The sequence below is a fragment of the Macrosteles quadrilineatus genome, unplaced genomic scaffold, assembly GCF_028750875.1.
Source record: "Macrosteles quadrilineatus isolate MER2022 unplaced genomic scaffold, UCM_ALF_1.0 Scaffold_2__2_contigs__length_208266976, whole genome shotgun sequence".
In the NCBI taxonomy this organism is placed as follows: domain Eukaryota; kingdom Metazoa; phylum Arthropoda; class Insecta; order Hemiptera; family Cicadellidae; genus Macrosteles; species Macrosteles quadrilineatus.
Window position 1 is genome coordinate 83,818,925 of NW_026542595.1, and position 13,682 is coordinate 83,832,606.

The following is a 13,682-nucleotide window of genomic DNA, read 5'->3' on the forward strand; positions in this document are numbered from 1 at the left end:
AGACCCTGGAATTGTAGCTACATCTTTCAGTTGATAATTTCAATCTTTTGTTACATTAGCAAATCATACTCAAAATTACTTATTGTGTCCTTATTTTTTGTACACATTATCTTTTCAGTAACGTTTTTATTTAATATTTACTTATTCTTAAGGAATTATCAACCCAAAAAATTTTAATACATGTTTTACTTAGATAAATAAAATTATTGTACATCCTCAATATAATAAACTATATTGTAAACAACAGATATTGTAACAAACAAATAACAAACAAATATTGTAAACTAGCAGATTTAGAACTCTTTTTCCGCACACGGGCTTATCCCTATACGGACAATATATTTACTTATTAACATGAATCCGTGTATTGTATTGTTCAATTTCTGGAAATAGACGATTTGACTTTGACTTTGATATCTTATTTTACAAGACCAGCTCTTATTTTTCCAGAATTTCATCCTCCTTTGAGCTGAATTATCAGTAAATCCAGTGATGTTTTTAAGGGTCCAGCTTCAGAGGTGTTTTATTCCTTATCAATATAAACACTCAATTTTTTCCCCGATTACATAGGAAAACCAACTGTACCTCCTCAATAGACATGATGGTATATTTGTAAAACATATTATGCATATTCGTCAAATTAGTTTTGTAAATGTAGATTTACATTAACGATATGATTTTTAAGATTTGAATCCAGCCTCTTGTCTTAGTATATTTTGGACTATCTCATGAGTTAGATATTGTCATGAATACCAAATTACTTATGGTACCGAAAAGATAGTATTAAACATTACTACTTACATAATACATAAAGGACTCCACTCACCAACTGCAATCAAATAAATAAAGTAAATTAACTAATGAATTTGTAAGTGTTAAGAACTGCCTAATATTAATGTATTGTATTCGCATGTTGTTGTCTAATTTATTTCCGCAGCTAAACCGTAAAGTGAACATGAGACAAGTGTAACAATTTGAATTGATAACAATTATCTACTTCCCATCACATCTCCATTCCTCAAATAAACAGCTACATTCAAACTTTTTGTATTAAGTCTAATGTTTAACCCGTTGAACAATATTTTCTAAATTTTTGGGGGGTTATTGATTTTAAATCGAATGTTTTACCCGTAAACAATATACAGGGTGAATCTTCTAAGCTGTCCTAAACAGATTACAGACGAACGGCTTGACATACAGGGATGAAACAAAATTTTTCCCCACTAATTCATACCCAAGGAACAACGTAAAAATGTTTTTACCATTTTTAAAATACAGGGTGTTCAAGAAACTGGGGGTCATGGGTTCGAATCTCAGAGTTTTCAAATGTAAACATATGTCATGTTATGCATAATTTTAAAGCTCTAGACTAGACAAACAATTTAGTGAAAACAGAACTCATTTATCTTTGTCCGTTTCAAAATGGCGGCCATTTTTATATAAAATATTGATATTTACAGAATACCCTGTATCTTGAAAACCACTAAACTTATTTTCGTTATATTTGAAAATTCTTAATCCTCGTAGGTTCAGCTTTAATTTGATATACAACAAGTCAACATTTTAAAAACTAAACATTTTTTCTATGATTTTAATTCTTTTTTTAGTTGGTAGCCTTGTAAATGAAAGTTTTTAAATGGCAACATATGTAAAAGTGTGTATAATTTTGAAGGTCTTGTAAAAACAAACAACTTTTAAATTTAAACCTACCGTCTATCTTTGGTCGTTTTATAGTAATTAACCAAAAAATCCAATTGCCCATATAAAACCCATGTTAAACGTACAGTACTGAAGATTAGTGGATGGAGATACACTATTCCCATAGTACTGCGCGTTTAACATGAGTTTTATATGGGCAATTGGAGTTTTTGGTTGATTACTATAAAACGACCAAAGATAGACGGTAGGTTTAAATTTAAAAGTTGTTTGTTTTTACAAGGCCTTCAAAATTATACACACTTTTACATATGTTGCCATTTAAAAACTTTCATTTACAAGGCTACCAACTAAAAAAAGAATTAAAATCATAGAAAAAATTTTTAGTTTTTAAAATGTTGACTTGTCGTATATCAAATTAAAGCTGAACCTACGAGGATTAAGAATTTTCAAACAGAACGAAAATAAGTTTAGTGGTTTTCAAGATACAGGGTATTCTGTAAATATCAATATTTTCCATAAAAATGGCCGCCATTTTGAAACGGACAAAGATAAATGAGTTCTGTTTTCACTAAATTGTTTGTCTAGTCTAGAGCTTTAAAATTATGCATGACATGACATATGTTTACATTTGAAAACTCTGAGATTCGAACCCATGACCCCCAGTTTCTTGAACACCCTGTTTTTTAAAAATGGTAAAAACATTTTTACGTTATTCCTTGGGTATGAATTAGTGGGGAAAAGTTTTGTTTCATCTCTGTATGTCAAGCCGTTCGTCTGTAATCTGTTTAGGACAGCTTAGAAGACTCACCCTTATTTTAGTTTTCATTAATAGTATACTATTTACCTAATGTCTCAATTATCTTAAGAAATATATTTTATGATTCGTTAGAACTAAAAGTGGAATACAAATATTATTACGATTAGGCTCTAAGATTTTTTCCCAATCTACTCGAATACATTCTAAATCATATTTTATGAGAAAACACGTCTGAATATTCCAGTTTGTCTGCAACATCATAAATTATCACTAAAAGATATACATTAAACTATAAAACGGCAAAAAAAAACTTTAAGTTTCATTTTACAGTCGTAATACTCGAAGTCAACTTTTTAAACACTTTTTCTTAAATTTTTGACAACGTTAGTGAAAACACGCAGACAGTCAGACCCGCTAAGAGCTAACAAGGTAATGTGTTGTGTGGAGTATTCAGCTGTTATTCGCAAAAAACTCCTTTTTAAGAATAGGAAAACTACAATATTTACAGGTTTTATATGATAAGTAGACTCTTAATATAAATTTTATATTAAGAGTCTACTTATCATATAAAACCTAAAAAACATAGAGTGTGATTGGGGTTTATAGATGAGAAAGTTTGTTGCTTATGTAGTTATGTAGTTTTGATCTTGAAACGTTTAAACAAAACATCAGCTGTCGGACTAAATTGAAATAGCTTAGCAAAGATAATCTGCAATAATGATAAAAGAGGGTGGAAGTTTTTATAAGAAAGAATATATTTTTAAATACTTGGGTCAGGACCCAGTTCTAATTCAAATATAAGGAGAAATGTTCTTATGTCCATCGGCCCAACCGGTGATAAGCGTGTCGCAAAAGTATACGCTATCTACTCGTCTTTGTTTTGTACCTATCATCACCATACTAATAATAATATAGAGCTGAAAGTTTGTATGTTTTATTTGTTTGAGGCCCAATCACATATTACTACTGGTTGGATTGCGAAAAGATTTGGCAAGTTGTTAGGTCATAGTCCCAATTACAGGCATATTGTTATCTCAAGTCATTTTTATTTGGGCTACGGCCCTGTGGTTCACGAGCTACCCATGTCTACCTTTGTAGTATTCATAATTTAAAACAATCAACGAATCTTGACAGTTATCTCAACTAAACAAATATATTTATATGGTGTTCAATGCCATTAAGAGTATTATAAGTAAGTTACAAGGATCAAAAGTAGAGTGCAGCACTATTATTTTTTTTGAATTTTCAAAATATAAAAATCTAGAAATACTGACAACACTGAACAGAATTAAGAAACAAGTTTTACCGGAAACTCTGTACTATGGATATCCATGGATATGATACTGTTTGACTAAAGATAATGCAAAACTGTAACCGAACTAAATGGATGGAATATGATAAACATAAAAAATAACATGCTAAGCCAGGGCTAGAGATATACAAGGGCTGGCTCACTCCTTTGATGTTGGCGGCCGCCGCCTGATCCTACTTCCCCTCTCCCGCCCCTCATCAGTGACGTAGCGCTGGTACATCGGCGCGTGGCGCGACGGTAGTCTAGCACGGCAGTGCATATATGTCTCTCGGCATCTACGCGCATATTTGTAATTGTGTTTAATTGTGTTTGTGGCGTTTAATTGTTTTTGTAATAATGTAGTTTATTAATGTTATTTTTAAATCTGGTTTCGTTGAAATGGTAGGCTGTAGTGTAGCCACATGTAGAAACGACTCGAGAAAGACTGAAAATGTTATATACCACGTGTTTCCGAGAAATCCGTCACTAAGGGCTGCTTGGCGTGTTAAATGCAAACGAGCCGATAGCTTTAATGTTCAAAACGGTAGAGTGTGTAGTGAACATTTTTTAGACAGTGATTATAAAGACGATTTACAAAACAGACTTCTCGGGCTGCCTTTAAGGAAAATCCTAAAAGAAGACGCTGTGCCTTCAATTAACTTGGGAAATTTAGGTAATGTTAGCTCAAATGATAAGGAAACTAGATTAAATCAAAGATCTATTAGAAAATCTGCTCTTGAAAGGATTAACATATTAAGTCCTAAAAAATCTAGCCCCCTTGAGTTAACTCCAAGTCCCAAAAAGAGAAAGTTAGACTTAGACAGTAGTGAGCCTAATGTTGCCTCTTTCAACGGTTCTAGTTCTAATAAAAATGAAGAAATATCAGAACATCAACATTGTTCAAACTGTATTAAAAAAACTAAACAAATAGAAACCTTGTCAGTTAAGCTAAATTCACTAACAAAGAAGCTGCAGAGAACTAAACAAGAGCTCAAAGTTAATACTAATAAATTAAATAGACTTGCAAAAAGCAAAGTAGGAAAAGGTTTAACCAAAAGAAAAGATAAAAACCAGGCCTGAAAATCGATCAGATACTGAAATCATAACCTTTTATGAAAATGCCAAAAAAATCCTCACAAAAAATCAAATTGAAGCTATAATAAAAAACAAAAAAAAAACAATAAAATGGAATTCTGATGACATTTCTAGGGCAGTAATCCTTAGATCAATGAGCCAAAAATCATATGATTTTTTAAGAGAAAAATTAGGACTGCCCTTACCATCTGAATCTACCTTAAAGAGATGGTGTTCCAAGTTTCAGTGCCTTCCTGGAATGCAAAGGAATGTTTTGAAAATACTTTCTAGTAACATAAATAATTTAACCGAACTAGAAAGGAAATGTATTTTGAGTTTCGATGAAATGAATGTTGATAGTAGGCTTTCTTATCACGAAGGTTTAGACCAAGTTTTAGGTCCATTTTCAAAAGTGCAAGTTGTCATGGCCAGAGGGGTGGCTTCACCTTGGAAGCAACCTATCTATTATGAATTTGACCAAACTATGACTAAAGATGTAATGTCTGGTATCATTATGGAACTTGAATCCATTGGAATTAATGTTGTAGCTATTGTTTCCGATTTAGGAGGTTGCAACACACTCTGGAAAAGTTTTTCGGTCAATGTTGAGAAACACTATTTCGAAAACCCTTTTGACACCGACAAGAAAGTGTACGTATTTGCAGATATGCCCCACTATATTAAGTTACTGAGAAACCATTTTCTAGATGAGGGTTTAAGGTTAGAAGATGGAACTCTGCTGAATTCAGATCTCTTACTGGACATTTTAAGTAAGGATAACAGCGAGATAAGGCTTTGCCACCAACTGAAGCCTGAATTTTTAACTCTCAAGGGCAACGCTAGGCAAAAGGTTGGACCAGCCAAAGCAATTTTTTCGCACAAAGTTGCAAAAGCAATTCTAGTGTTAAGTGGAAATAAAAAGGCTGCAGATTTCTTTGATTTGATAAATAGTTTTTTCGATATTATGAACAGCAAACGCCCATTGTCTCCAATTAGGTTTATAAATTCAGCTTTTGGGATCACTGAAAATATAATGCAAGAGCAAATTGAAGTCCTTGTCAAAGTTAAGGACGCTATTGCTAGCATGAGAGTAGAGGGAAAACGAACTATTCTTCCATTCCAAAAAGGAATTCTGATTTCAATTGCGTCTTTACTTGATCTATATAATGACCAAAAATCACAAGGCATGAAATATATTATGACTTGTAGATTGACACAAGATGTCTTGGAAAGTTTTTTTAGCCAGTTACGAGGTGTAGGGCGTTTTAATGACCATCCAACTCCAACTGAAGTTTGTTATCGTTTTAGAAGATTGCTCCTTTCTAATAAGTTGCCAAAACCGTCGCCCAAATCCAACATCATGAAGGAAGATGAAGGTAAAGGAAGTACAAGTTTTACTACATCCTCGTCGTACTTGACCGCTGAGTTACTTGACTCTGTTTTTAGTAAACAAGAATGTATACTGAACCACGATGAGAACACAAATCCGGTGGTACCACTCGAAGTGGACATTGAAGATGCAGGCGTTGAGCCAAATGAAGACGAAGATCTTTTCGGACTTTCGGAGGGCATAGGAAAAAAAAGTTGGGCTGAGGAAGAATCCATTGACTACATCGCAGGTTTCATTGCCTTTAAAGTTCAGAGGTTTGATCCAAGCCTAGGAAACATTCCACGGAAACACGAGGAAGGCGTGAACAAAACGACTGTTGTTGGAGGTAAGTTAATTGATTTAATATAACAATATTTTTCATAAATCGCCTTCTGTTTTATTGTGAATATCTACGCTCTTTTTATAAAGTATTGCCAAAATACAGTATATGGTTATTAATAACCCTAATAACTTCAAATATGTAAATGATTTAAATCGAGAAAATACTAACTTTTATTTTGATGTATGGAAGTTATTAACTTAATCAACAGCTTATAATTTTCAAATAAATGGAATACATTTTCGTTTAACTTTGCTTTACTCAAATTTTCGAATTAAAAATGCAGACTATATTTTTTATTTTGTTATTTCAATGTAGTACAGTTTCGAGCGTTTTTTCAGGATATGCGAAATTAATCCACCCGAGTCAAACGACATGGTGTACGTTGGGCGATTCCTTAGACGAACCAAAACAGTCTCATCCCAGTGTAAAATCTTCAACATCATATGAAGGTAAACTTACACTAATGCCAATTACCAAATAGAAGTTTCATATTTTTTTAATAGTAATTTTTCAGTTATTATTTAGTTTAATATTTGTTTAATTTAAAATGTTAAAATGCATTTCGCTCATATTTATCTTATAGGGAATTCATTAAAACGTTTGGATCAACATATTGTTGAGGTATGTTTCTTACTATGGATAATATGTAGATTCGTCATACTCATGTTATACTGTTTTTCAGAAATGAGAAATCCTTCAGCGTGGATCAATCCCAACACAGGGGAAGGAAGGTCAACGTTGCCAATAAGTGGATCTGCAGACGACATAAATGAAACTAGTTCTAGCTGGATATCTACAATATCATATGGTGGTAATAATATGTTTTCTTATACCAAAACCGTTCGTAGATTATTCATTCTTAAATATAACACAAGTATGATATGTAAATACAGCAAAAACGTTTCAAAAAGGCCATTTAAATTTATTTATTTCTGTTTATTTATGGTCCAGAAATGATAACAACAATTAAATTATAACGTAACAACATTTATTATAGGACTGACAGAAACTTCATCTGCGTGGAGAGCCACTATAAGGTGTTTTGAGGAGGAATTCACCACAATGCACGGCGAATCATTGGATGAGAAGCCCGGAATTATCCAAAGATTCCACAATATTAAAGTCAAAATATCCAAATGTGTGTCCGGAAGCTGTCCGCCTTTATTCGAGATTAAGAACCTTTATTAGACTAAGATATTTGAACAATAAAACGTCAATATATAAGAGAAAAAATATTAAAAAGAATCAAAAGTGGATTAAATTCCGTAAGTAAATCATGTTATTTAGTAAACCACTATATTTCTTTAAAGAAGATTTTGTTTTCAGTTTTGGCAGTTTTATATTATTTACTTTTTTTTAAAGTATTGAAATATGTATAATAAAATGTAAAAGATATATTGAGATTCTTTTCCTTCCTGCAAAAGATAATAAATACTCAGTATAATGGATTCGTACACAGCCTCAATGAATTCTAAAAGGTATGAATACATAATAATAAAATAAAGTAAAAATCCATATATTACGATATGGATAGCAATACGAACACAGATATTACAAAGTAACTTAATGTATCGGATCAGTAAGTACAGTACTCTTAGCCATTGCTTTACAGTCCACTTCCACCCTTAAATATGTACAAAAGTTACTTTCTTTATTTATTAAATTTGGTGTTATCCGTAATCATATTTGAAAATCAATTACTTTTATAAAATGCAGTAATACCTAGTAAAAAATTTCCAACATAGTGCTTATTCGACACTAAATGTAAGGCAATACCAACGCTCATACATGCAAAGCTATACGGTGCCGGGAGCCCGAGGTATCGCTGTGACGTCACAGCGGCGGAGTGGAGGGGAGCCACCTGGCATCACTTTATGAGCTCGCGTGGCCTAGACTAAGCAACCAGTTGTGTCACCTAATGTGTTTGGTTTACATTGCAAAACGCTGTTTATTTCTCATGATCTATAATTTTATATTTAAACCTTCTTGGGCGAAGCCGCGAGTACAAGCTAGTATATTATAAATGTATATGTTTCTCTGCTGATTTGATTAGGTTACAATGCCAATGGATTGTTTGGTTTATCAAGAGGGATTAGAACCGTAGCATTATCCATCAGTAATATTTTAATTTTTTTATTTTATTGTAGCCTCGATTGTAGCTGTAAATACATTGTAATCTTGGAAACGTTGATAAGCAATAATGTCATACGGTATTCAATAACGGAGGTCTCTTGGTGCTGGAATATTGAGCCGTATATTGGCTAAACGTTCTATGCAGTTATTAGCCATTTACAAACATTACTACGACGAACTGTGAGATTGTTACCAGTATATAGCAATTACCAATAATTCTACTTTAGTGGTAGAAAATTCAGTGGAGAAAATTCAATGCAAATCAAAAATTAATACCGTTACCGTACTTATTATTATTGAATAGTTTTTAGTGGCGAACAGTCTATCGCGTTGAAAAGATAAATCAAAGGTACTAGAAACAACTAGAACATTCAAGTATAATATACAGGGTGTCCAGCTTTGACTATGGAAAACTTTACTAGATTATTTGAGACGTCAAAAAAAAAATACAATATTGTATTTTATTTTTTGCTTTTTTGACCTCCCGAATAATTTGGTAAAGTTTGTCCTAGTCAAAGCTGGATACTCTGTATAATTATTTTGTGATATGGAAACAGTCCCGAACGGTATTTTCATTCGTCACTTTACTTAGTAAAATATGCTAAATTAAATATCTGGTTCAATGTTTTCTTGTCATAAAACCAATTACTCACTTTTAACATTACATTTTTACAATACGTACTCTACTTGAGCTGGCAAAATACCATCTTGAATCTTATTTTCAATAAATTCCCAAAAACATTAAACCTGTTAGATAACTATGCAAAAATGCATACAAACTGATAACGAATGAAGTAAATAAAATAGATACACTAACATATGAGCTTGTTTTGTCGTTAAAGATTGTCCCACGGAAATTGAAGTTTCTATTGCGTTAAAAAAATCATAGGGTACTTTGTCAAAAGGTAAAACTACTGTTCATTTTAAATACAGCCGGGTTTAGAATCTGGGCTGGGTAGCTTAGAGTTTAAAATATGCTAGCCTTTGAGCTGTTTAGGTACCATGATCCCATCATTATATACATTCGAAATATAATTTAATGGACGAAATTCCCTGACTAAGTCTCAACCTAGCCACTGAGGATGCAAGGGTTAAGATTATTTTGATTAAAAAAAGAAAATAACCAGGTGAGGGTGACGTCATTAATATTTTATGTCAACCCGTAAACTTTATGACTAACCCTAAAACGCAACCCCTTCAACTTATAATAGAGTTTCTTTACAAATTATTAAAACTAAAATTATTTCTTTGTTTCCATATACATTTTCGTATCACAAAAGTACATAAGTCAAACAGCTTCTTATGTTTTTTCCAAAGTATTTCGAAAGGATTAAAATAAACAATAAAATACTACATCTAGCAATGGATTAAGAAGAAGGAAGTAGATTGTACGATTAGATTACCTCTCTAAAAGCGAGGGTAACAGCCTATAATCAAACTGTGTTGTGGACAGCCAATTAGAACATACATATGGACCAGTCTCGGTAACGCCCACGTCATTTGCTCGCTTTAATTCAGCGTTACTCCTTCGTCCTTTTATACTATTTATGTATCTAAGCTTTTCAGTGCACTAGAATTCTTAATGTAGCTGAATTCAATACATCTCATATAACAAAGACAAAAGAGTATATGTCTAAACATTGATTGAGACCTCTTAATTATTTTGCACTTTGAACGGCAAGAAGACTTTTGCAAATGTAAAAGATTATTCTGATCCGTAAGATAATGGTTTACTTGAAAGATTATGATGTATCTAATGAATCTAGTCGGGACTAAAACATTACGCATTTATGATTTAAATCAATCGGAGTAAGGAGGAGCTTTGATAAAGAATGTTAAGAGTTGATTGCGATATTTAAAAATAAATATTACTATTATTCCATGATACTCTTATGTTTTGTTTTTTAACCACAATCTAAATGTAAGATAAAAATTCATACTACATGTCTGTATAAATTTACAGATTGTAGTTCGTATTAATTAACTGATAACATTTCAAAAATAGCTTTAGAATATATCTTAATAATTTTGTAGTGGTACGTTCGAACTAACTAAAGAACATACATTTTGTCCTTTTTTAATTGTTATTTGTATGTTTTACATTTACTAAACAAAAAAAAATTCAATAGCATAGTCTAATGGATACATACAGGAATAACTTAACATTACAAATTACAAATTTCGTTGATGACGGTTGGTGAGCAAAACATAAAACACTCGTTTTGCTATGTGAGACATAGTATAGTATATGTTTGAATAGTTAACACGATTCCAAGAAGCGGTCTGTAAAAAAGTACAACTAGGACCATCCGGACACAATGAAAGCTTTTGTTTAGACAAGTTTTTTTCATCGTAAAAATATTTTTATGATATATCATTTTTAACAGACAGGTTTGTTGATATCGACACAAGAGAGAACCATTAACATCTCCGGTTCTCATTATTTTGGACAAGTTTCTCTTTTGTGAGGGACACTCACTCCTTTGACTCAACTGATGTAGGAGATATATAGAGAAACAGAACTGACGATGTCGTATGACCCATCATTAGTGTCAACCATAGCTGATGTTTCGGACATTCTTAAGACATTGTAAATATGTTAATAAATGTCAACAATCATGTGTAATATGTCTTAAAAATATCTTTTTAATACTTAAAGTAATATAATCTCACAGATACGTTTTTATAATAACCATTTAATATTCAATCTGTTAGCTATTATCAATAAAACCCCTTATTGTTATTCAAATAAATCAATTACAGGCTGTGTGATTTAAAGATCAATAAATATGCTTCAATATTCAAATTGAAAAAAGTTTAATTGTTATAAGCTTTAGATCAAGCTTTCTTTTGAAATGTCAACTGTGTTTTTGGCTAAATAATACAGATGTTTATGTTCAATTGAGTGTTCATAGTCAGTTACAGCTATGATAGGCTATTATGCCACTTTTAATCACATTTACAATCAAAGTTTTTTTTTCTTGTTCAATTTACCTGCTTATATCAATAATTTCTCGCTTACCTTCACTAAATTAGGCTCCAGTTAATAAGGAACCTATCATTGTGTAAAAAATTTCCAAGGTGTCTTTACTCGCAGACAGTTCCATGAAACCATGTGACCTACTCAGGCAACTAGCCACACATAACAACATGAACGGTGTTATGTGTTGCTTCGTTAACAGGAATTAAAAGTAGATATTTCATTTACGTTGTAGCGTATATTTATTTATTCATATATTGAGGTTTATGGACGAATTTTAGTTTATCATAATTTGTTTATGGGCACTATTAATTTAAAAATTAAAGCAACACGTTTTAGATTTGTGAACATCTTTTTACCGTTCAAAGTGGGGAATCTTTATGATGCTCTAAATATCATTATGACTGGTCATAATCTTTGTTAAATGTGATTTTTTACACTAAGTAATTGAGTGCACTGAAATGTTTGAACTCATAAGAAGGTTACGCTTAATTAGAGCATTGGCTTTACAGACACTGGTCTATGTCTATGCCCTGATTGGTTGTCAGCAACACAGGCTAATCATAGGCTGTTGGTCTGGCTTCTAGTATTACCATCTTATAATGTAATCTTTCTCCATAAACCTATCTATGGAAGAAATTACCTTGACTGAATCAATTATTACAAAAAAATTATATATCTGATTTTTCCGTTTTATCGAGTAGTTGCGATATCTATATACAGGGTTAGTAAAAAGTGTGGAGACCCCCTGTTATTTTTTAACGGCCCATACTAGAAAAACTAAACTCGGCACACCTTTCTGGCATGTTATGAAGTACTTTTTGGGCATAACCGTCACTTGGTGTACATCCCCAAAACGGGGGATTTTGGGGAAACTAAAAAATTTCAAATACAAAGACCCATCAAGTGACCCCACATTTTGGAGGTCCTGGTAAAAGAAAACCAACAACGCAAACTAGAGGTATTTATCTCAATCCAGTAAAAAATGGCAGCCAATTGAAATTCTCAGAAGTTTAATTTAACTTACAGCTTTCCAAGTCTGGAGACCTGCTGTAAATTTTGTAGCGGCTCACACTAGGAAAACTGAACTCTACACACCTTTTTGGCATGTTATGAAGTACTTTTAAAGCCTAATAGCCACTTGCTTACCAAACCCAAAATGGGGGATTTTGGGGGAAACTCAAAAGTTTTATATGATACGCCCCATCGAGTGACCGCTCATTTTGAAGGTCCTGGTAAACGAAAACTAACAACGCAAACTAGAGGTTTCTTTCTCAATCCAGTAAAAAATGGAAGCTGATTGAAATCTTTAGAAATTGGAAATAACTTGCAATTTTATATTCAATTAGCTTCCATATTTTACTGTGTTAAGATAGAGACCTATAGTTTGCGTTGTTACTTTTCTTTTATTATGACCTTCAAAATGAGGGGTCACTCGATGGGGCTTATCATTTAAAATTTTTGAGTTTCCCCCAAAATCCCCCATTTTGGGTTTCGGAACTAATGAGAATTTCAATTGGCTGCCATTTTTTACTGAACTGAGATAGAGACCTCTAGTTTGCGTTGTTGGTTTTCTTTTACCAGGACCTTCAAAATGAGGGGTCTCTTTTTGAAATTTTTTTAGTTTCCCCCCAATTCCCTCATTTTGGGGATGAACGCCAAGTGGCGGTTATGTCCAAAACGTACTTAATAACATGTCATAATGGTGTGTTGGTTAGTTTAGGTTTTCTAGTATGGGCCGTTAAAAAAATAACAGGGGGTCTCCATACTTTTTACTAACCCTGTATATAAAGCTCAAATACCACTGACTCATTCACTCACTCATCACGAAATCTCAAAAACCATAAGACCTAGGAACCTGAAACTTGGCAGGCATCTTCCTTTTGGGTAGTAGACGCTCACTAAGAAAGGAATTTACTCTCCGACCTATGGGGTCCACCCCTCAGGCTCCCAAAGTTACCATGTTATCCTTATGGAGAAAATAATTCCCATTTAAATAGAACTTTTGTTTATCTAAACAGATGTTTGATTTTAAATAAATCCACAAAAACATTTAAATGCTAACACATGGTTTTC